General features: G+C 46.9%; 1 protein-coding gene across 1 annotated transcript in view; it reads right to left on the bottom strand.

Annotated features, from left to right (window-relative positions):
- LOC142657829 (uncharacterized) overlaps positions 1-24,216 on the bottom strand; it is a 124,422-nt gene extending 100,206 nt beyond the window's left edge. Inside the window, exon 1 of the mRNA XM_075833293.1 lies at positions 24,040-24,216. The gene's annotated coding sequence lies outside the window, so the exon portion shown is untranslated. The remainder of the gene's footprint in view (positions 1-24,039) is intronic.
- Between the last annotated feature and the right edge of the window lie 732 nt (positions 24,217-24,948).

Here is a 24,948-nt window from a genome sequence, read left to right as displayed (position 1 = left end):
TGCTCACTATACCGCTAGATAAATTCCACGAGGGGTGTAGTTTCCCAAATGGGGTAACTTTTGCCGGGTTTGCACTATTTTGGCCCCTCAGTGGCTTTGCAAATGTGGCATGGGGCCGCAAACCATTCCAGCAAAACTTGAGATCCAAAAGTCAAATGGTGCTCCGTCCTGTCTAACCCCCGCCGTGTGTCCAAATAGCAGTTTATTACCACATATGGGGTATTGCTGTGCTCAGAAGAGTTTGCTTTACAAATGTTGGGGTGTTTTTTCTCCTTTATCTATTGTAAAAATGAAAAAATCTGAGATAAAACTACATTTTCTTAGAAAAAAATTTAGATTTTCAATTTGACTGCATAATTCCCATGAATTCTGCAAAAGACGTGTGAGGTCAATATGCTAACTATACCCCTAGAAAAATTCCTTGAGGGGTGTAGTTTCCAAAATGGTCACTTTTGGGGCGTTTCCACTGTTATGGTCCCTCCAGGGCTTTGCAAACATGGCATGGAACCGAAAACCATTCCAGCAAAATCTGTGCTTCAAAATCCAAATGGCGCTCCTTCCCTTCTAAGCCCTGACGTTGGTCCAAACAGCAGTTTATTACCACATATGGGGTATTGCCGTAATCGGGAGACATTTCTTTACAAATGTTGGGGTGCATTTTCTCCTTTATTCCTTGAAAAAATCTAAAACATTGTATGTTTTTTCATAAAAAAGTAGATTTTCCACAGACTAGTTCCAATAAATTTAGCAAAAGACCTGTGGGCTCAAAATGCTAACTATACCTCTTGAAAAATTCCTTGAGGGGTGTAGTTTCTAAAATGGGGTCACTTTTGGGGGTTTTCCACTGTTTTGGCACCACAAGAGCTCTTCAAACCTGACATGGTGCCTAAAATATATTCTATTAAAATAGAGGCCCCAAAATCCACTAGGTGCTCCTTTGCTTCTGGGGCCTGTGTTTCAGTCCATTACCACACTAGGGTCACATGTGGTATATTTCTAAAAACTGCAGAATCTGGGCAATAAGTATTGAGTTGCGTTTCTCTGGTAAAACCTTCTGTGTTACAGAAAAAAACTGTATTACAAATGAATTTAGTTAAAAAAAAAAAAGAAATTTGTAAAATTTCACTTCTAATTTGCTTTATTTCCTGTGAAACGCCTAAAGGGTTAAAATAATTTCTGAATGCTGTTTTGAATACTTTGAGGGGTGCAGTTTTTAAAATGGGGTGATTTATGGGGACTTTCTAATATATAAGGCCCTCAAAGCCACTTCAGAACTGAACTGGTCCCTGAAAAAATAGCCTTTTGAAATTTTCTTGAAAACGTGAGAAATTGCAGTTAAAGTTCTAAGCCTCGTAACGTCCGAGAAAAATAAAAAACTATGCAAACATAACGTAGACATATGGGGAATGTTAACTAGTAACTATTTTGTGTGGTATTACTATCTGTTTTACAAGCAGATACATTAAAATTTAGAAAAATGCAGATTTTTCCAAATTCTCTAAATTTTGGAGTTTTTTTTACAAATAAATATTGAATTTAACGGCCACATTTTTTCAGTATCATAAAGTAAAACATGTCCCGAGAAAATCTCAGAATCACTTGGATAGGCAAAAGCATTCTGGAGTGATTACCACATAAAGTAACACGTCAGATTTGCAAAAATCGGCTGTGTCCACAAGGGGTTAATAAGTGAAAGCAGTTTCTTTTTTTTAACAGAGTAAACATCATAAATGACGCTATAAAATTTATTATTAAGGTCGCGACGATACCGAATGTGTATAGTTTATCTATTGAGACTTATTTTTCTTTTCAACAAATTTTATTGAAAGGTTTTACAACAAGGTAAAGGGCATATCTTTACATTCAGCAAATTATATTGCAATTATAAAGACAAAGTGTCGAACATTCGTGGTTGCAGTGACAATAAAATGCAGGATCGATATAAGAAAAAGAAACATCATAAAAACAAGAGACGGAGAAGGGGGGAGTAGAAGGATTGGGAAGAATATAGCGGAAAGCTGGGAAAGGTAAGGGGGGGGATGTCGGCCAGAAATCTGTCGTTGGACTTTAATAAGCAGTAATTATAGTGGCAGGCAGATGAGGGTATGCGTAGCTAATCCAGGGTAGCCAGAGCGACTCAAAACCGGCAACTCTAACCAATAAGATGCTTGTAAGTTTTTCGTTTACAAATATCTGGTCCATTCTAGTTTTGACCCCTGCAAAAGTTACTGTACGTTTTTTCCAGGAGTGGGCGATAGTTATTTTTGCAGCCAATAGGATATAAGAGAATAACCGAAATTGTGCGTTTGTGAGCTCTGGGGGTTTGTGATGGAGAAGACCTATCTTAGGATCTTTTCGTATAATTATGCCAAATAAACTTTGGGCGAGACCAAACACCCTACTCCAGAATCGTATAAGCCTTGGGCAGGACCACCAGATGTGGAGCATGTCACCAGGAGTGTGGCAACCGCGAAAGCATGAGTCGGGGTAGGTGGGAAAAGCGCGTGGAAGTCGGCTAGGAACCAGATACCACCGCATCATGACTTTATAAGCTGATTCTAAAATATTCGTATTAATTGAGCAGTGCGACACTGTGCTCCAGATATTGTGCCATTCTGCTGGTCCAAGCGTCACCCCCAGGTCCCGGTGCCATCGATCCACATATGTGTGAGGAACAGGTGTGGGGTTGTTAAGGAGCCACTTATATAAGACTGATATGATCCCTTTAGTGTTAGGGCTAGTTTCGCAGATTCACTCGAACTGAGAGTAAGAGTCAGAAGCAGTCTTGTTAAGGAGAAGAGAAGTAATCCAATTCTTGAGTTGTAGATATCGGAATACTTCGCCATTGGGTATCTGCTGAGAGGTCTGAAGCTCACAGAACGAGAGAATCCGAGAGTGAGTGGGCGTTAGAAGGTGATGAACTCTGAGTATACCACTTGACCACCACCATTTAAAGGCATGGTAATTGTCTGCGCCTGGGGAGAACAGGGGGTTATGCCACAGGGAAAGGAGGGGAAGGTGCGGCGAGATCAATCTGCTAGAATATTTGACAGAGTCCCATACCGTTAAAATGTGCGTAAGTGGGGGGGAAAGATGAGGAGAGCGCAGGGAGGGGGGCAACCAGGGCAGTGATTGGATCGGGGTTGGCGACATCTCCGGAATATCCAGGTACACCCATAAAGGCATATTTGCAGAAACGTGCAATTTGGTTAAGGATGCTATCATAGCTGCTTGGTAATATTTGGAAACATTCGGAACCCCCAAACCCCCATCGGCCTTTGGCGAGCAAAGGGTGGACCTGGATATTCTAGGGTGCGCTCCCTTCCAAATAAATGATGAAATCCGGTTCTGAATGAGGCGCAAAATGTGTGGTGGGACTTTGATTGGCAGGGTTTGAAACAAGTAAAGGAGCTTTGGAAGGATGGTCATTTTGACTGCAGAGATGCGCCCCATCCAGGATAGATATGTGGATTGCCAGGATGTCATCGAGGATGTTAAAGAGCGGATAAGGGAGGGGTAGTTAGCGGAATACGGCTGACCGTAGGAGGGGGTCAAATGAATACCCAGGTAATTCAGTGAATGTCTGGCCCACTGAAAGGGGAAATGACTTTGTAATGAGTGCAGAGTTTGTTGTGACAGGTTAATATTTAATGCGATGGATTTCGTGGGGTTTATAGCAAGTCCAGAGATTGAAGCGAATTCTGATAGAGTTTGCATTAAGTTAGGAAGGGAGACAAGGGGTTGGGAGAGCATAAAGTAGCATATCATCAGCGAAGAGGGACAATTTGTGTTGCACACCCCCTAACTCCAGACCCCTGATGTTCGGATTTTGGCGAATCATAGCTATTATTCTTTGCGAATAATAGCGCTGTTTGGACCATCGTAGTTTACGTTCAGCCTGTTCCGTTAATAAAAGATCGAGTTCTAATTTGGTGGCCTCAACCGAAGCTTTATTAGCAAGCGAAGGAGTCTGTTTCCAAGCATTTTCGTTTTGGTCTAACGTTCGGTATAAATCTGCTATCTTCTTTTCTCTGTTTTTCTTTTTAATGGACCCCATCCTAATGAGAGCCCCCCGCAGGGTGGCTTTATGGGCTTCCCATAGTATAATCGGCGATGACGTGGAACCCACGTTTAAGTCAAAGTATTCCTTAACGGCTACTTCAATCTGTGCAAATGAGTCTTTGGATGTCAATAGGGAGTCGTTTAGGCGCCAATTAAAGGCGAGCCCCCGTGGGATCAGAGAAGAGAAGGAGACCTCAACAGGGTTATGGTCAGACCAGGGTGTGCTAAGAATCTTTGCAGCGGAGCATAATGGTAGTGAACACTGAGACGTGAATATGTGATCAATGCGACTAAAAGAGGAGTGAGGGTTGGAGTAAAAAGTAAAATCTTTTGTATTAGGATGGAGTTCCCTCCACAGGTCTTGGAGATCATGTGTGCGTAACATATCGCTAAATGCAGATGAAGGAGTTTGAGATGTGGGTGAGGTCGGGGCTGGGGATTTATCTATAGAGGGATTGATTACCAGATTTGAGTCGCCCATTACCACTAATAAGCCCTTACGATTAGCATCTATCAATTTAAATAAGTGAGAAAAAAACCCTGTTTGGAAATCATTTGGTCCATAGTATCCCACTAAGGTCACTTCTATATCAAATAGAGTGCCAACAAGAATCACATAACGACCAGTAGGGTCAAGAATTTCCGTATTACAAAGAAAAGGGAGATTCTTTCTGAAGGCAATAACTACCCCACGTCGCTTTTCATGAGCATATGCGCCATGGAAAACAGGGAAATGTGCGCTGAGATAGTGGTCTGGAGGTGACAGAGAATCTGGTTTCCTGGAGACAGACAATGTCCGCATGACAGGCTTTATAGAAATGAAATGCCTTCGATCGTTTATGTGGGGAATTGAAGCCTTGGACATTATGAGAGATTATTTTTAAGGCGGAGGCTGCCATATGCAGGGTCTAGTAGTTTTATAATGAGTTCTGACCGACAGGGGGAAAGGGAAAGAAGGGCCGGAAAGAGAGGGGTGGGAGAAACAGATTAAGGGTATGTGCACACACACTAATTACGTCCGTAATTGACGGACGTATTTCGGCCGCAAGTACCGGACCGAACACAGTGCAGGGAGCCGGGCTCCTAGCATCATACTTATGTACGATACTAGGAGTCTCTGCCTCGCTGCAGGACAACTGTCCCGTACTGTAATTATGTTTTCAGTACGTGACAGTGGTCCTGCAGCGAGGCAGGGACTCCTAGCATCGTACATAAGTATGATGCTAGGAGCCCGGCTCCCTGCACTGTGTTCGGTCCGGGACTTGCGGCCGAAATACGTCCGTCAATTACGGACGTAATTAGTGTGTGTGCACATACCCTAAGTAAAAAAGGGTATAGAGACAAATATGCAGATGGAAATCTAGAGAAAGAAAGTGTCCGAAAAACGGCCAAGAAGGGTGGACAGTAGCACAGGGGGTACTACTGATAGAATCCGGGGTCGCCAACACCTGGGCACAAAGGTGTGGTTACGGCAATCCGTTGAGGCGAACCCAAAGGCGTTGTCATGTCAAAAAGAGGGGAGAACAAACCAGGGAGTGTGGACAGAGGGAAGAGAACAATAATTACCCAAAACATTCTGCCCCAAATAAAATGGCGGACCAGGCACGCCGGGGCACTTACAATCATATGGTCAAAGTTTAAACATGGCTGTTGTTCAGTACAGTTGAATACAACCCACCGCACTGTATGGCTTGCCGCGGGGCCGCATGCCCGCCACCCACCACCCCCAACCTCGGGGCGGTGAGTGACAGGCAGGCCGCACCACGGTCAAGAATCAAGTCCCCACTCCGGTCAGCGTAAGGCAGGGCCGGGCTCATCAATAACATCAAATTATAGCGCAAGTTGATCCCCTGCGGGCCATACACACAGTGCCGCCAAAAAGCAAGGCAAAGCGTGTCTGGCCGGCAAGACAGAAAAAATGACAACCGCATTAATGGAGGAAAGGGTTAGCACCAGATAATAAACATTACATTCAGTTAAACGGCAAACTCTTATCAGATACAGCAAAACATGGCTGCCAAATCAGCCAACTCCTCAGAACATAGATCAGTCTCCGCTGCAGGTGAGCCAATACACAGGGTGAAACATGCTAAAAGTACTCATCCATCAGCCGGGATCATCTCGGGCATCAGAAACGGCTCCAGCTCTCCCAGGCGGTCTGCGTGGAGGTACCTTGTTCCAAATGGGACGTAGCAGCGGCCCGTCCCGGCGTACCTGAGAAGGTTGACTCGAGCGGTCAGCGTCTACCGGTAAAATCTGCAGGGTGACCAAAATTTGCTTCAGCTCATCTGCCGAGCTGGCCGAATAATATTTGTTATCCAGAGAGAATTGGAGCTTGAAGGGATATCCCCAGCGATATCTGATCTGGCGATTTTGTAGAACAGCTAGCAGGTTTCTCATATTCCGTCGTTTCTGTATGGTGATCGGGGAAAGATCAGCAAAAATCTGGTACTCGTGGCAAGGGTTGATGCAGCTCTGGCCTTCTGGGACAGAGTTTCTTTGGTGGCATAGTAGGTGAGTTTCACCACTATATCTCGTGGCTTGCCATCTTGACGCTTAGGGCCGAGCGACCTATGGACCCGATCCATCTCCAGCCTGTCTATTGGGAGACCCGGTGCCAGCTCTTGGAATAGGGCTGTAATGGAAGAGTTAAGGTCCTCGTAGGTCTCAGGCAAACCTCGTATCCGGAGGTTCCCCCGCCGTGCACGATTCTCGAAGTCCTTTAAACGAAGCATTGTAGAATCTAGGTCTGCTCTCATCGAGTCAAATTCGGCATCGTGCGCGTGCAGAACTTCAATGGTGTCGCCCATCTTGGTTTCCAGGACTTTTGTCCTGGCTCCCAGTTCGCGTATCTCTCGGGTAAGATCTCTCGACAGCTTAGAAGCGGTAAGTTGCAGTTCTTGCTGCAAGAGCTGTTTAAATTTCTGCAGCAGAGAGGCGTCTCTGGTGGTGAACTGGGGTTCAGGTAGCTGTGAACCGTCTTCTTGGGAGACTGCGATGAGCTCAGGCGAGGCCTGTAGTTCGTCTTCAGAGACGGTCGACATGGCGGGCGAAGTTGCAATCTCAGGTGGGGGGGCAGGGACGGAGGACTCCGGTGGTTTCAAGTCCTTTCGCCCCACCACACTCTTCCGAACCATGGACAATCCGGGCAGAAGATCCTCCGGAAGGAGGAGAAGGGTAAGTGAGCGAGGGGATTCACCTCGAATATAAGCTTTTTGTAGCTGTTGTGCCCAGGAGTCGCGGAGCTACCTCAGCATGCGGCCATCTTGGTTAGCAGCTCGCGAGCGCCCCCTATTGAGACTTATTTTTATTGTAATAAATGTGTGTGTGTGTGTGTGTATTTTTTTTTCTTTAACATTACTTTATTTTTTTTTACTATTTTATTTTTAAACTTTAATGTACTGACATATATCTATATACAGATAGTACACAGGCAGTTGTTAAGACATACTCCAGTATGCCTTAGAGGCTCTGTCACCATATTTTCAAACCCCTATCTCATATTGCAGCAGATCGGCGCTGCAATGTAGATTACAGTAACGTTTTTGTTTTTTTTTAAACGAGCATTTTTGGCCAAGTTATGAGCATTTTTATATTTATGCAAATGAGCCTTTCTTAAGTAGAACTGGGCGTGTTTAACCCCTTCCCTCTTTGGCCACTTTTGACCTTCCTGACAGAGCCTCATTTTTCAAATCTGACATGTATCACTTTATGTGGTAATAACTACTGAATGCTTTCATCTATCCAAGCGATTCTGAGATTGTTTTCTCGTGACACATTGGACTTTATGTTACTGGCAAAATTTGCTCAATATGTTCAGTATTTAATTGTGAAAAACACCAAAATTTAGCGAAAAATTGCAAAAATTAGCATTTTTCTCAATTTAAATGTATCTGCTTGTAAGACAGGCAGTTATAATACACAAAATTCTTGCTAATTAACATCCCCCATATGTCTACTTTAGATTGGCATCGTTTTTTGAACATCCTTTTATTTTTCTATGACATCACAAGGCTTAGAACTTTAGCAGCAATTTCTCACATTTTCAAAAGGCTATTTTTACAGGGGCCAGTTCAGTTGTGAAGTGGCTTTGAGGGCCTTATATATTAGAAACCCCCAAAAAGTCACCCCATTTTAAAAACTTCACCCCTCAAAGTATTCAAAACAGCATTTAGAAAATGTCTTAACCCTTTACACATTTCATAGGAATTAAAGCAAAGTAGAGGTGAAATTTACAAATTTCATATTTTTTTGCAGAAATACATTTTTAATACAATTTTTTTTTTATAACACAGAAGGTTTTACCAGAGAAATGCAACTCAATATTTGTTGCCCAGGTTCTGCAGTTTTAGGAAATATCCCACATGTGGCCGTAGCGTGCTACTGGACTGAAGCACCGGCCTCAGAAGCAAAGAAGCACCTAGTGGATTTTGGGGCCTTATTATTGTTAGAATATATTTTAGGAACCATGTCAGGTTTGAAGGGCTCTTGCGGTGCCAAAACAGTGAAAATCCCCCAAAAGTGACCCCATCTGGGAAACTACACACCTCAAGGAAATTATCTAGGGGTATAGTGAGCATTTTGACAGCACAGGTTTTTTACAGAAATTATTGGAAGCCGTGAAAATTAAAATCTAAATTTTTTCAAAGAAAATGTAGGTTTAGCTAATTTTTTATAATTTCCACAAGGACAGAAGGAGAAAAAGCAACGCAAAATTTGTAAAGCAATTTCTCCCGAGTAAAACAATACCCCACATGTGGTAATAAACGGTTGTTTAGAGACACGGCGTGGCTGAGAAGGGAAAGAGCGCTATTTGGCTTTTGGAGTTCACATTTAGCAGGAATGGTTTGCGGAGGCCTTGTCACATTTACAAAGCCCCTGAGGGGACAAAACAGTGGAAACCCCCCACAAGTGACCCCATTTTCGAAACTACACCCATTGAGGAAATTATCTAGGTGTATAGTGAGTGTTTTGACCCCACAGGTTTTTTGCATAAATTATTGGAAGTAGGCCGTAAAAATGACAATTAAATTTTTTCAAAGAAAATGTAGGTTTAGCTAATTTTTTCTCATTTCCACAAGGACTGAAAGATAAAAAGCACCGTAAAATTTGTAAAGCAATTTCTGCAGAGTAAAACAATACCCCACATGTGGTAAGAACAGGCTGTTTGAACACACGGCGAGGCTTAGAAGGGAGAGAGCGCTATTTGGCTTTTGGAGATCACATTTAGCAGGAATGATTTGCGGAGGCCAGGTCACATTTGCAAAGCCCCTGAGGGGACAAAACAATGAAAACGCCCAAAAAGTGACTCCATTTAGGAAACTACACCTCTTGAGGAATTCATCTAGGGGTGTAGTGAGCGTTTTGACCCCACAGATGTTTCATAGAACTTATTAGAATTGGCCAGTGAAAATAAAAACAATCCTATTTCTTCAATAAGACGTAGTTTTAGCGCAAATTTTTTCATTTTCTCAACAAATAAAGGAAAAAAAGAACCCAACATTTGTAAAGCAATTTCTCCCGAGTACGGCAATACCCCATATGTGGTCATAAACTGCTGTTTGGGCAAACGGCAGGGCTCAGAAGGGAAGGACCGCCATTTGGAGTGTAGATGTTGCTGGATTGGTTTCTGGGCGCCTGTGGGCCCAAAACAGTGGAAACCCCCCAGAAGTGACCCCATTTTGGAAACTACACCCCTCAATGCATTTACCAAGGGGTGTAGTAAGCATTTTAACCCAGCAGGTGTTTTGTAGAAATTAGTGTGCACTCAATGTTGCAGAGTGAAAATGGGATTTTTTTCCATAGATATGCCAATATGTGGTGCCCGGCTTGTGCCACCATAACAAGACAACTCTCTAATTATTATGCGGTGTTTCCCGGTTTTAGAAACACCCTACATGGGGCACTAATCTTTTGCCTGGACATATGACAGGGCTCAGGAGTGAAGAGTACCATGCGGAGTGGAGGCCTAATTTGGCAATTTAAAAAGTATTGGTTCACAATTGCAGAGGCTCAGATGTGAAATAATAAAAAGAAACCCCTGAGAAGTGACCCCATTATGGAAACTGCACCCCTCAAGGCATTTATTAAGGGGTGTAGTGAGCATTTTCACCCCACAGGTCTTTTCCATAAATAAATGCGCTGCGGATGGTGCAAATTAAAAATTTATATTTTTCCCTAGATATGCCATTCAGACAAAAAGAGAAGGTCATGCTCCTTTCACATAAAGCTTCTATTAGTAATGCTTATCAAGAAACGAATTATAAACTACTATCCCGGTGGTACAGAGTCCCACATGTGCTTCACAAAATGTTTCCTGAGGTTTCTCCTCATCTCTGTTGGAGATGCGACAGGGAAGAAGGTACGCTACTACATATATTTTGGGGCTGTGACCGTCTTCGCCCCTTTTGGGCAGAAGTTCAAGACGTCATATTTGAGATTACGGGACTCGCCCTGGGAGACGATCCGGCGTGGATCCTGTTGCATCATCATGACATCTCTATAGGGACGTATAAGAAATCGCTGGTGAGACACTTGTTGAATGCAGCTAAAGCATGTATTCCAGCAAAATGGCAGTCCTCTGAGCCTCCATCGATTAGACAATGGTTGAAGCGGGTGCACGACATTCGGAGAATGGAGGAGTTGCTTCATTTCTCTCCTGAACAAGCAGGTAGATTCCGGAAGACATGGTTCTACTGGCTCGAATTTTGTGGCTCAGACAGGTACAAAGGGGCTATGGGTGAACAAATTGGGAATAGTGGTGGGAGTTCTTAGAATTTCTGGTTCGTAGGGACGTGCTGCGGGGGGGGGGGGGGGAGAGCTGGGAGAGATGTCCCCCCTCTTCCCTCATATCTTTTAATCTTTTCAGTTTTCCTTTTTTCTCTCCTTTCTATCGTTCTTTCTCTGTAATTTGATTCCGGACTATCTTAACGGACAGTTTTCCGCTGTGGGGTGACAGGAGGGAATTGGGAAATGTCGGGTAGAGGCGTCAATTTAGGCTATGTTCACACGGAGTATTTTGGGGGAGGAATATCTGGCTCAAAATTCCGTTTGGAACTTTGAGGCAGATTTTCCTCTCCCTGCACGCCGATTTTCACGCCGTTTTTCGCCCACGGCCATTGAGCGCCGCAGACATAAAACAGCGCGAAATACGCTTTCTCTGCCTCCCATTGAAGTCAATGGGAGGTCAGAGGCGGAAGCGCCCGAAGATAGGGCATGTCGCTTGTTTTTCCCGCGAGGCAGTTTTACTGCTTGCGGGAAAAAGACGCCGACGCCTCCCATTGAAATCAATGGGAGGTGTGCTCGGGCCGTTTTTGCGACGCGGTTTCCGCGTCAAAAAACTCGGCAAAATACCCGTGTGAACATAGCCTTATGGTACAAGTCTCTCTATATTGACACTAGTAGATGAGAGAAGTATCTCACAATATTGGTATTATTGGAAATCAAACAGACTTGTTAAGTTAAATGTAGAAATGTCGCATTGTGTTCAGATTTTGTTTTTGTACCCCCGTATTCCTTTTTTCCTTCTGTATCCTTACTTTCTTTGTTGAAAAATAAAAAAATTTGAAATAAAAAAATAAAATAAAAAAAAGATATGCCATTCAGTGGCAAATATGTTGTGCCCAGCTTATGCCACTGGAGACACACACCCCAAAAATTGTTAAAAGGGTTCTAACAGGTATGACGATGCCATATATGTGGAAGGAAACTGCTGTTTGGGCACACTATAGGGTTCAGAGCCGAGGGAGCACCATTTGGCTTTTGGAGAGCGGATTTTGCTTGGTACTATATTTGTTTGAGTATTGCTGGTGTTTCCATTTATAATGTGGGGGTACATGTAAGCGGGGCGGAGTATATAAGGGGCATAGTCAGGTGGTATAATAATGGGGTAAAAAAAATAAAAAAAAATAATCCATAGATGTGTGTTACGCTGTGACACAATCCTTTCTGCACAGGCCGGTGTCGCACTGATAAATGGTGTCATTTCTTATCCCCCTTTTGATCCACACTCCGCACCTTTTGTAGTTTGGGGAATTTTGCTGGGAAAGTGTTGTCCTGGTATAATACGGGCACCGTCGCTTCCAGCGGATATGTTTGGGCTCTCCCCTTCCTGGTTCCCTAATTTTAGGTCCTTGATAAATCGCCTCTTGAAACAGAAGAAATGTTCCCCTCGGGCACAACTGCATATTTTTTTATTTCCTGACTTATTGGAGCCATAACTAATTTTATTTTTCATAGACGTAGCGGTATGAGGGCTGGTTTGTTGCGGGACGAGCTGTAGTTATTATTGGTACCATTTTGGGGTACATGCGACTATTTGATCACCTTTTATCCTATTTTTTGGGATGCCAGGTAAACAAAAAAACGCAATTCTGGCATAGTTTTATTTAGTTTTTTTATACAGCGTTCACCATGCGTTATAAATGACATGTTAACTTTATTCTGCGGGCCAGTACGATTCCGGCGATACCTAATTCATAGAACTTTTTTATGTTTTACAACTTTTTGTACAATAAAACTACTTTTGTAAAAAGAATGTATTTTTTCTGTCGCCAAGTTGTGAGAACCATAACTTTTTAATTTTTTTCTCGACGGAGGTGTATGAGGGCTTGTTTTTTGCGGGACGAGCTATAGTTTTTATAGGTACCATTTTTGGATACGTGCGACTTTTTGATCACTTTTTATTCTAATATTTGTAGGGCAAAGCGACCAAAAAACAGAAACTCTGGTAAAGTTTTTTACGTTTTTTTTACGCTGTTCACCGCGTGCAATAAATAATATAATATTTTGATACCTCAGGTCATTACGATCGTGGCGATACCAAATACATATGGTTTATTATTATTTTTCAATAATAAAGGACTTGATAAGAGTAAAAGGGGGATTGTGTTTTATTTGATTACTTGAAACTTTTATTGTTTTCAAACTTTTATTTTTTGCACTTTTTTTTACACTTTTTCTCAAGTCCCACTTGGGGACTTGAAGGTCCAACGGTCAGATTTTTTTTTTTCTAATACATTGCACTACCTATGTAGTGCAATGTATTAGATCTGTCAGTCATTCACTGACAGCAAGCCGATTAGGCTTCGCCTCCCGGCGGGGCCTAAATCGGCTTCCGTAATGGCAGAGCAGGAGACCATTGTGTCTCCTGTTGCCATAACAGCAGTCGCCAGTCCTGATTGCCTGTCAGGGCTGGCGATCTGCTAGTAACCGCTACGATGCAGCAATCGCTTTTGTTTGCTGCATCGAAGGGGTTAATGGCAGGGATCGGAGCTAGCTCCGGTTCCTGCCGTTACAGGTGGATGTCAGCTGTACAGTACAGCTGACTTCCACCGCTGATGACGCCGGATCAGCTCCTGACCCGACGCCATCTTGCTGGCAGCTACGGAAGCCGATCAGGCTCCGCCGCCGGGCGGATCTTGACCTGCTTCGGTGCTAGGCAGACCGGGAGGCCAGTATTAGGCCTCCGGTTGCCATTGCAGCCACCGGAACCCCGGCAATTTCATTGCTGGGGTTCCGATGAGCTGCAAACACCTTAAGTGCAGCGATCGCGTTTGAGCGCTGCACTTAAGGGGTTAATGGCAGGGATCGAAGATCATTTCGGTCCCCGCCATTACAGTCGGATGTCAGCTGTAAGATACAACTGAGATCCAACGATGATGGCACCGACTCAGCTTCTGAACCGATGCCAAACATTTGCCGTAAATATACAGCATTTTGCGGGAAGTCAATGCTTTCCATGACGTACATTTACGGCAACTGTCGGGAAGGGGTTAAAGTTAAGTACAAGTGTGCGTGTATTGTGTGTGTACATCTGGGCGTTTTTACTTCTTTTACTAGCTGGGTGTTGTCAATAGAAGTGTATGATGCTGACGAATCAGCATCATCCACTTCTCTTCGTTACCACCCAGCTTCTGGCAGTTCACAGACACACAGCGTGTTCTCGAGAGATCACGCTGTGACGTCACTCACTTCCTGCCCCAGGTCCTGCATCGTGTCGGACGAGCGAGGACACATCGGCACCAGGCGACAGAGGCTACAATTGATTCTGCAGCAGCATCGGCGTTTGCAGGTAAGTTGATGTAGCCTCTGTCGCCTGGTGCCGATGTGTCCTCGCTCGTCCGACACGATGCAGGACCTGGGGCAGGAAGTGACGTCACAGCGTGATCTCTCGAGAACACGCTGTGTGTCTGTGCACTGCCAGAAGCTGGGTGTTAACGAAGAGAAGTGGATGATGCTGATTCGTCAGCATCATACACTTCTATTCACAACGCCCAGCTAGTAAAACAAGTAAAAACGCCCAGATGTACACACACAATACACGCCCACTTGGACTTAACTTTAAACACGCCCAGTTGTACTTAAGAAAGGCTCATTTGGGGGCGTGGCCAGCTATGGGAGAGTGAAGACGTGCTTTCTCCAGCTCCTCACCCAGTGTGCTAAAATCGGCTGACATCCACTCTCAGACATGGGGAAGACGACTAAAAAACACAAGGCAGCAGCCCCTACCTGCCCCTCATCACCCCAGCGTGATATCGGGGAATACTTCGGGCGACAACCCCAGATGCAGCTCCGGGCCTCGATCCGGGCCGAGGCCGGGGGTCAAGATGGCCGCCCGACCTCTCCATCTCCACTGTCTCAGTGCCCTGAGCTGATAGAGACGGCAACAGAAGTCGCTCACTCACCCGTCCGGGTCCAGAATCTGGAGGCCTCCGATTCCGCATCTCTTCTCCGGGCTGTGGAGGATCCTGCGGCCCGGCCGACCTCGCCTGCCTGCATCCAAGATGGCCGCCGGGACTCTGTGGTGCTCGGATGTGGGCCTGCTCTGGGGAATACGGCCCCCTTCACAATCTCTCCGGATGGGAGAGCCCCGGTGCAGAGGGTATCGGACCCTCGGTCTCATTGTGAGGCATCTGGGGCTCCCTCCGCGGCAGGTGCCGCTTTTCTGCCATCAGGCCTCGTGGCCTCTCAAGATGGCCGCCGGCGCTCTCCGGCTGGCCTGCAGACGTCGGGTCTCCATCCACCTACGCCATTGCTTTCATGGCCTGATGGCCAGCTACCTCCTGGACCTGACTGCGGCCTGCTACCACCTGATCCGGCCTCCAGGGTCGCAGGAGACGCCACAGCTGCCCTGACTACAGCTCCACAGCAGGACGATTCATATGAGAGGCGCAGTGAGTACCGAGGCTCTGAACCTCCTGCCCCCAGTGTCTCTTTACAGCCTGTAGGGCCACTAGTCCCAGACCTCCCCACTCCTCTCAGGGGCCCTGGGCTGGTGGGGGCCCCCCCATCTTGGTCCTCCAGCTCCTCAAGGAGCAGCGCCCCAAAAGTCCCCTCAACCACCGCCCCGGCCGGGCATGTGGGATTTCCCCTTCAATCCGGGACTTTGCCTGCATTACATACCCGTGACCAGGGTCCTCAATTCCACCCACTTCCTTCTCTTGACCTGGAATATGCCCATGCTCCGATGGATATACCAGCAGACCTTGCATTAAGTCTCACAGACCCGTCGTCTGGAGGTATATGTGAAAATAGGCCGGCGACTCTTTCAGACATCCGCCAGCTTGTCCAACTGTTGCCCACCAGGGCTGATATGTCTTCCTTTGCCAGACAGATCGTGGAAGAATGTAAGCTGGAGTTTACTCAATTTCGGGCTGAACTTTCCTCACTTTCTACAAGGGTGGACACTCTTACGCAGGAGCGGGTTGCTGATAATGCCACTATTGCAAATATCCAATCTACTATTCAGCAGCACTCAGCTCAGCTGTTCACTTTGCAACAACACCTCGATGATATCGAAAATCGTAACAGGAGGAACAACCTACGTGTGAGAGGATTGCCCGAATCTATTCCTACGTCCGATCTGTTTTCAACTCTCTCCACCATCTTCAATACTTTACTAGGCCGTCCGCCAAATACCCACATAGAGATCGACCGGGCACATAGAGCTCTCCGCCCTGTAAGTGCTGATGATCCTCGGCCGAGGGATGTCATCTGCCGAATTCATTTCTACGCAATCAAGGACTCTATCCTGCAAAAAATCCGGCGGCAGCCCATCATTCTCCATCAAGGCACGCAGTTACGTATTTTGCCGGATTTATCTCGACATACGCTGGCGCAAAGAGCTGCTCTCAAGCCCCTGCTGGAGGTGCTCCGAAACCGGGACATCATTTACAGGTGGGGCTTCCCGTTTGCCCTTATGGTCAGACAGGATGGCCGTACCTATACCGTGCGATCCCCGACCGACTTGCCTAGTTTCTTGCGGGACTTGAACCTTCCTCATGTTGCGTTACCAGAGTGGCCCTCATTGTTATCCTCTGCTGGCGGAGGATCGAGAGGGAGACGCCCGCTCCCTGGGCCTCTATCTGTGGCAGAGGGTCGCCCTCCACGAGGACCCCGCAGAAGATCTAGACGCCGACAAGAACGGGACCCTACTCCACCCATGGAGACCGCCCGTTCGGCGTGATGACCCGGATTTCACACCCCTGGAATCCTTCCTTTTACGTATTTACTTGCTGTCGGTTTTCAAGAATGCCTGTGGTTTTGAGTATTACCTTCAGATGCCTTCCAATGTCTTCCTCTTGCTCATTATTTAAAGTGTGCAATGATGTTAAGCTGCCAAGATTTATAATATGGTACGCTGGGGAGTGCGGATAACTCTTATGCGTAGTTGTCACCTTCCCCCTGTAGGTTTTGGACCGAATTTTTGGTCTACCGCAATTGTGCGCTTAGCTGGTGCGGCAGTTGTTTTCTTACTGCCTTTTTTGTTTGATTTTATGTCTGTGTTTTTCTCTAATGCTCTGTTCTTTACTCCTAGCGTGTTTCCCTCCTCTTCCTCCCTCCTGGCGATCCTGGACTCCGATCCCTCGTGCGTTAGCCGGCATACTTCAGCGAGCCGCTTAGTCTGCACCCATGGCTGACCTTACTATTGCCTCCTTCAATGTGAAGGGGCTGAATGTTCCTGAAAAGCGGGCGCAAATTCTACACCATCTACACAAGCGTAAGGTACACATTGCATGCTTCCAGGAGACACACTTTAAGGAGGGACATACCCCTACTATCAAGCACAAACATTACACTACGTGGCATTTCAGTAATAATCCCCTCTCCAGATCGTGTGGAGTTGCCATAGCCCTCCACAAGTCCCTCCCCCATCAGGTTGTTAATCTGGTTGTCGGTCCCGACGCAAGATACATCATCTTAGTGCTTAATATTGGTGGGAGGGAATTCACGGTGATTAACGCTTATGCTCCCAATCAGGGTCAGGTGCCCTTCGTTCTCCAACTTATAGAAGCCGCCCTTCCGGTGGTCCGGGGGACTGTGGTGCTGTGCGGAGACTTTAACCTTACTCTGGATCCGACGGTGGATAATTCTACTGGTCGCTCTAGTGTTGCATATGGTGCTGTTAGACGGGCGAGGCGTGCTCTCCTACAGCTTCAACTTTGTGATGCATGGCGCCTACAACACCCCACTGATAGGGATTATAGTTTCTACTCCCATCCGCATGGCACCTACAGTCGCTTGGATTACATTTTCATCCAGCAGCATGCTCTCCCCTGGGTAGCCTCTACGTCCATTGGCAGTATCCTGTGGTCTGATCATGCCCCGGTATACTGTACCTTACAACTCCCCTTCATCACTAAAGGCTCCTGGACTTGGAGACTGAATGAGTCCCTGCTCCTGGATGGGATGTGCCATGATGATTTACTTCAAACGGTGGAATATTTCACACTTGATCACGCTCAGGATGACACATCCCCCTTGGTGCGTTGGGAAGCCCTTAAATGTGTTCTCAGGGGGGTCCTCATAAAACACGGAGCGCGCCTTAAAAGAGAAAGGGCCCACTCCCTTAAAATTGCGCTCCAAAAAATTAGCGCTCTTGAACTGGCCCACAAGCGTGCGTTGTCTCTTCCGATTTTACGGGAGTTACAGGTTGCCCGACAGGATGCCAGACGGCTGTTGGACTCTGCCCAGCAGCGCGCTCTCCAAGTCTGTCGCAGTAAATTCTACGAGTTTGGCAATAAGAGCGGACGCATGTTGGCCAGAGCTTTAAAAACTAAGATTGCCCAATCACACATCCCAAATACTAAAGCTCCTTCTGGCCAGGTGGTTCACACGACCCCAGAGATAGCGGATTGCTTCCATACCTTTTTCTCTAATCTTTACAACCTTGACCCTCCCACCCCTACCCACTCTCATCTGCCAGACGGGGATTCTTTCTCTTCTCCCTTCACACCGTTGTCTAGGGAGATAGCTGAGGAACTTGATAAGGACTTCACCTCCCCGGAGCTCCTTGCGGTTATAACCGATCTTCCTGGGGGAAAGAGTCCTGGCCCGGATGGCTACACTGCCAAGTTTTACAAGGTGTTGGCTGACCGGTTGTTACCGTTTTTACTGCCAGCTTTTAATTCTATCTCCCCGGAGGTCCGGTTTCCTCCTAGCTCCACCTTGGCTCATGTCACGGTTATCCCTAAGCCGGGTAAGGATCCTCAACTCTGCTCCAGTTATCGTCCCATCTCCTTGCTCAATGTAGACCTGAAAATTTACGCCAAATTGCTCGCCAATAGACTAAATAACTACCTGCCTGATCTAATCCACCCGGATCAGGTGGGCTTTGTGCCTGGTCGGGAGGCCCGGGATAACACCCTTAAAACTCTAGATATTATCCACCACGCCCAGACTAACCACATCCCGCTCATGATCCTGTCCCTAGATGCTGAAAAGGCGTTTGACAGAATATCGTGGCCTGCCCTTTACCAAACCCTTCGGCATGTGGGAATAGGACCCTCTCTCTTGGCAAAAATCATGGCATTGTATCGTACGCCTTCGGCCCAAATAAAAATAAATGGCTCCCTCTCGGCACCTTTCCCTATTTACAATGGCACGAGACAGGGTTGTCCCCTATCCCCCCTGTTATATGTTCTGGTTATGGAACACCTCATGGCCTCCATTCGGAGCAACACGGATATTAAGGGTATTAATATTGGAGGGATGGAATACAAGTGCTCGGCATTTGCTGATGACCTATTGGTCTATCTCACAGATCCTCATGTCTCTCTTCCTTCATTGATGTCCGAGTTGTCCCGTTTTGGAACATGGTCTAATTTCAAAATCAATTTCTCTAAGTCGGAAGCGCTAAATGTTTCTCTCCCGGGCCCGTTAGTGTCGCTTCTCCAAAGTAATTTCCCCTTTTCCTGGCCCTCCAGAGGTATTACATATTTGGGTGCCCGTATAAGTGGTGACCTTACACAACTGTTTACAAATAATTATATCCCCCTACTGGCCAAGTTTCGCACTGATCTTAATTCCTGGCATAAGACTGAATTTTCCTGGTTTGGCCGTATCAATATTATTAAGATGTCGCTCCTCCCCCGCTTGCTTTATCTCCTGCAGACGATCCCCATCTCTATCCCATCCTTCTATTGGTTGCGGCTTCAGCGTTGCTTCGGCTCCTTCATTTGGCCGACTGGTCGCCCACGTCTGAGCCGGGCTCTTCTGACTCGCTCCAGGGGTACGGGTGGGGTTGGTCTGCCGGATTGTAGGCTCTACTATCTAGCATCAACTCACGCACGTGTTTTAGATTTTTTTCATAACCGTGAATCAAAACTATGGGTCCGTTTGGCTCAACAACTATGTCCCAGTACCCTATCATCCCTGCCGTGGACCCTGCCCGGGAACAGACCGACTCAAACCTCCTTTGTGGTCCATCATACCCTTCTGGTATTGAGGTCCTTAGGACCTGAAAGTACGCTTATAGACCCCCTGGGTCCTTTAACTCCAATCACAGACAATCCAGCCTTTCCTGCTGGTAAGGCTGGTCGCTCCTTCCTAGGCAGGCCGTCCACCAATCCCATGTATTTTGCCCAGGTTCTCTCCGCTTCCTCTCTTCTCCCTCTAACATCCATCTGCCCCGATGCTGTGCCCTCCACTCGCCGTATATATGAATATGCCCAGTTAAAGCACTTTTATGGAGCGGTTAAGCGACGCGCACATCTTCACCGGTTGTTGACGGACTTTGAGCGCCTATGTGTCTCCACCCAGCCCCCTACCCATATCATATCCACGATATATAAGTTACTCCTTTCACAGCGTTCCCAACAACTCCCCTCCTTCTGCGGGGCCTGGGAGAGAGAATTGCATACTACATTTACTGACGCACAATGGAAGCGATGTTTCTCCCTCTCACAAAAAGCATCTATAGCCACTAGGGCCCAAGAAACTAGCTACAAAATAGTATCTAGATGGTACCGGGTCCCGGCTGCGCTTCATAAATGGTATCCATCTATGCCTGACAATTGTTGGCGTTGTGGTGATGTAGGAGGTTGTATGTCTCATGTTTGGTGGAGTTGCCCCTTGTTGAGGAGTTTTTGGGATGCGGTACTTAAATTGATATTGGAGGTTACTGGAGTCTCTGTCCCCAACTCTCCGGAAGCAGCTCTTTTATTCATGTTCCCGATGCCAATACAAGTTTATAAAAGCTCACTAGTTAGACACCTCCTTCAGGCAGCAAAGTCAGTGATCCCGCGCAGGTGGAAAACGGCAATACCTCCAACATTAGATGAGTGGTTTCGGGAAGTTGCCGCGATACAGCGAATGGAACACCTGGTGGCTCACTCTCCGGCAGCTGTGGTAAAATACACATCTACGTGGTCTCCTTGGATAGTGTTTCTTTCTTCTCCTTCCTACCTCACGGCTGTAACCTGAGTTGGCCTATGCTCTTGTGAAATGTACTGTGACGCTTGCTGGCTGATGTTTTTTCACCCAGAATACCCCAGAATTGGAGTCCAGGATCCCCTTGTCCTCTCCCCTCCCTCCTACTCCTCCCCCTCTGGGGACCTTTTTCTATACTTTCTCTTCCCCTGTCTAGGGTAATGTGCCGCTCCCTCTCTGTTTGAATTAAGTGGCCTCACTGTGCCTCCTGATGTTTTGCTGTAAGAATTCTCCATGCTACTGGTGTATACTGCGCAGTGTCCTTCCTATTGAGATGTGATGCACATTATTGATTGATTTCTCTTGTTTGTTGTTGTTCCGATTTGTTTTTGATTTGGTCCACTGACCTTGTTGGTCGGTTCCATTTATGGTGTGGAGGCCTTCCCTCCACTATGTTGTGTAATTTTGTGTTTTGAAACTCAATAAAAATTTTTGAATAAGAAGAAAGGCTCATTTGCATAAATATAAAAATGCTCATAACTTGGCCAAAAATGCTCGTTTTTGAAAAAAAAACACGTTACTGTAATCTACATTGCAGCGCCGATCACATGCAATAGGAGAAAGGGGTTGCAAAATCTGGTGACAGAGCCTCTTTAACAACAGGAAATATGGTCAGAAAGCCCTGGGGTCCTTCAATGGACCCTGGGCTGTCTGCCCATATATGGTATGTCCCTCAATCCAAAGGGCATCTCCCCTTCTCATTTACCCCTCGAATGCTGCGGTCAGCTCTGATCCTAACATTTAGAGGAATAGCGGCGGCGGTCAGAGGTTTCTCTGATCTCCGCTGTTAGAGCGGCGCTGCGGCTGTGTAATACAGCCATTTCCCCGCTCCTAACAATAAGTCCGCGCGCGCGTTCAGCATGAGGTGATGCGGCCAGCGCTGCACTAATGAGCGGCGGTGCAAGCGCTGAAGACAGAACACGGGGGTGTTTTGTATTACGCCCACCATGTTCTGACTTCACTGCCGGAAATCATTAGTGCAGCGCTGGCCACATCACATCATGCTGACCGCGCACACACGCACGCACTCACATGTCAGGACACAGGGGCGGGGCAATGGCTTTATTACACATGTATCACACAGCCGCACTCTAACAACATTCATGAGTTACTATACTTAGCTGTGAGGCCGCACAGCTTAGTATCGAAATACATGAATAACTGTATTGAACCGTTTGAGAGTGCACAGCATCAAAATTTTGATGCAATGTGCAACCCAGTGAAGTGTGTGTATGCAGGGTCCTGGCAGGGAAGTGTATGTATGCAAGGTCCTGGCAGCGAAGTGTATGTATGCAAGGTCCTGTCAGGGAAGTGTATGTATGCAAGGTCCTGTCAGGGAAGTGTATGTATGCAAGGTCCTGGCAGCGAAGTGTATGTATGCAGGGTCCTGGCAGGAAAGTGTATGTATGCAAGGTCCTGTCAGGGAAGTGTATGTATGCAAGGTCCTGTCAGGGAAGTGTATGTATGCAAGGTCCTGGCAGGAAAGTGTATGTATGCAAGGTCCTGGCAGCGAAGTGTATGTATGCAAGGTCCTGGCAGCAAAGTGTATGTATGCAAGGTCCTGGCAGCGAAGTGTATGTATGCAAGGTCCTGGCAGCGAAGTGTATGTATGCAGGGTCCTGGCAGCGAAGTGTATGTATGCAAGGTCCTGGCAGGGAAGTGTATGTATGCAAGGTCCTGGCAGGGAAGTGTATGTATGCAAGGTCCTGGCAGGGAAGTGTGTGTGTGCAGGGTCCTGGCAGGGAAGTGTGTGTATGCAGGGTCCTGGCAGGGAAGTGTATGTATGCAGGGTCCTGGCAGGGAAGTGTATGTATGCAGGGTCCTGGCAGTGCAGTGTATGTATGTAAGGTCCTGGCAGCGCAGTGTATGTATGTATGTATGTAAGGTCCTGGCAGCGCAGTGCAGTGTATGTATGCATGTATGGTCCTGATAGTGCAGTGTGTGTGTATGTAAAATCCTGACAGTGCAGTGTGTGTATGTAAAGTCCTGGCAGTGCAGTATGTACGTACGGTCCTGGCAGTGCAGTGTATGTATGCAAGGTCCTGGCAGTGCAGCGTGCATGCGCACATGCAAGGTCCTGGCAGTGCAGCTTGCGTGCGCACATGCAAGGTCCTGGCAGTGCAGCTTGCGTGCGCACATGCAAGGTCCTGGCAGTGCAGCTTGCGTGCGCACATGCAAGGTCCTGGCAGTGCAGCTTGCGTGCGCACATGCAAGGTCCTGGCAGTGCAGCTTGCGTGCGCACATGCAAGGTCCTGCCAGTGCAGCGTGCATGCACACATGTAAGGTCCTGGCAGTGCAGTGTGTGTGCACGCGCACATGTAAGGTCCTGGCAGTGTGTGTGCACATGTAAGGTCCTGGCAGTGCAGTGTGTGTGCACATGTAAGGTCCTGGCAGTGCAGTGTGTGTGTGTGTGTGTGTGTGTGTGTGTGTGTGTGTGTGTGTGTGTGTGTGTGTGTGTGTGTGTGTGTGTGTGTATATATGTAAGTTCCTGGCAATGCAGTGTGTGTGTGTGTGTGTGTGTGTGTGTGTGTGTGTGTGTGTGTGTGTGTGTGTGTGTGTGTGTGTGTGTGCGCGCACATGTACGGTCCTGGCAGTGCAATTTATGAAAGGTCCTGCCAGCGCAGTGCGCACATACATGTAAGGTCCTGGCAGTGCAGCTTGCGTGCGCACATGCAAGGTCCTGGCAGTGCAGCTTGCGTGCGCACATGCAAGGTCCTGGCAGTGCAGCTTGCGTGCGCACATGCAAGGTCCTGGCAGTGCAGCTTGCGTGCGCACATGCAAGGTCCTGGCAGTGCAGCTTGCGTGCGCACATGCAAGGTCCTGCCAGTGCAGCGTGCATGCACACATGTAAGGTCCTGGCAGTGCAGTGTATGTATATGTAAGGTCCTGGCAGCACAGTGTGTGTATATGTAAGGTCCTGGCAGCACAGTGTGTGTATATGTAAGGTCCTGGAAGTGCAGTGTATGTATATGTAAGGTCCTGGCAGCACAGTGTGTGTATATGTAAGGTCCTGGCAGCACAGTGTGTGTATATGTAAGGTCCTGGCAGCACAGTGTGTGTATATGTAAGGTCCTGGCAGTGCAGTGTGAGTATATGTAAGGTCCTGGCAGTGTATGTATATGTAAGGTCCTGGAAGTGCAGTGTATGTATATGTAAGGTCCCGGCAGTGCAGTGTATGTATGTGAGGCTACAATGTGATTATATTACATTCTGGATTTTATACGTTACAATAACTCCGCAGTAACATGTCATCTCACTAGCAATTACCTTCTCATGTCACCACCGCCATCATGGCTGATACCAGAGAGAACACCCGCGCAACTCTCTACCTCATACACGGCAATAGCTGAAGAACCTGTGATGACATCACCACCATGTGACCGGGCAGAAGGGGCGGAGCTTATCAGTGGGGAGAAGTGGTCGATGAAGGAACTGTGATAATCACTTGACGTGAGGGAAGGGACTCTGTGAGGAGGCGGGGTTCCCGTGCTATGTGGAGAAGTGATGATGATCACGTGACATGGGGGCGGAGCTCTGTGATGGGGCGGGGTTCCTGTCCTGTGTGGAGAAGTGACCGATTCAGTGTTTTCCTCTATAGGTTATCAGCAATTGTGTGAGAGCTGGAGCCAGGGGACTGCTGGGAGTTGTAGTCCTCTCATGTACCCCTCCCTGTAATTTTCCCTAATATCCCATAATAACAGTCTGGATATGCTGGGAGTTTTAGTCCTCTCATGTACCCCTCCCTGTATTGTCCTTTGATATCCCATAATTACAGTCTGGACATGCTGGGAGATGTAGTTCTCTCTTATACTCTCTCTCTGTAATGTAATTTTATAATAACAGTCTGTACATGTTGGGAGTTGTAGTAATCTCCTGCACCTCTGAATCATACAGGCCACTTTTTGACTAGGTGCGGCATGTGGCCTGTATATGACCCCCTATAATAACTAAAAAACTAGACATAAAAATGTTGGTAAGATTGAAGTGAAATAAAACCCAGAGAATGTAGAAAACACAATGCAGCGCGCAGCAACACTGCAACAAACGTGACAACATAAACATCACAAACCATAGAAATCACCTCAAGTGACTGTTCTACCTGATGCCCGACACTACACCGAGAAGCTTTCCTGCCTGGTGTACATTCATCCTTCACTGTATACTGCATGTATATGT

Source organism: Rhinoderma darwinii, chromosome 1 (genome assembly GCF_050947455.1).
Source record: "Rhinoderma darwinii isolate aRhiDar2 chromosome 1, aRhiDar2.hap1, whole genome shotgun sequence".
Lineage (NCBI taxonomy): Eukaryota > Metazoa > Chordata > Amphibia > Anura > Rhinodermatidae > Rhinoderma > Rhinoderma darwinii.
This window is presented reverse-complemented; position numbering and strand designations above follow the sequence as displayed.